The sequence below is a fragment of the Propithecus coquereli genome, unplaced genomic scaffold (genome assembly GCF_000956105.1).
Source record: "Propithecus coquereli isolate 6110/MARCELLA unplaced genomic scaffold, Pcoq_1.0 Scaffold424, whole genome shotgun sequence".
NCBI classification, from domain to species: domain Eukaryota; kingdom Metazoa; phylum Chordata; class Mammalia; order Primates; family Indriidae; genus Propithecus; species Propithecus coquereli.
The window spans coordinates 111,793-112,065 of NW_012149997.1; positions in this window are offsets into that span (position 1 = coordinate 111,793).

A 273-nucleotide genomic window follows, 5' to 3' on the forward strand; every position below is an offset into this window, starting at 1 on the left:
CAGCTACTTGGGAGGCTGAGGCAGGAGGATCACTTGAGCCTAGGAGTTTAAGGATGCTATGAGCTAGTCTGATGTCACGGCACTCTAGCCCCAGGTGACAGAGTGAGACTCTGTCTCAAAAAAAATAAAAATAAAAAAATAAATAAAAATAATATTTCTCCTGGTCTGATAAAATGACAAGAAAATGAATCATCAAGAAAACTTTGAGGTTTTGTATCCTTTAAAAAAAATTACATGACAAGGTGGTCTTAAATGATTAAACTGACAGCTTAA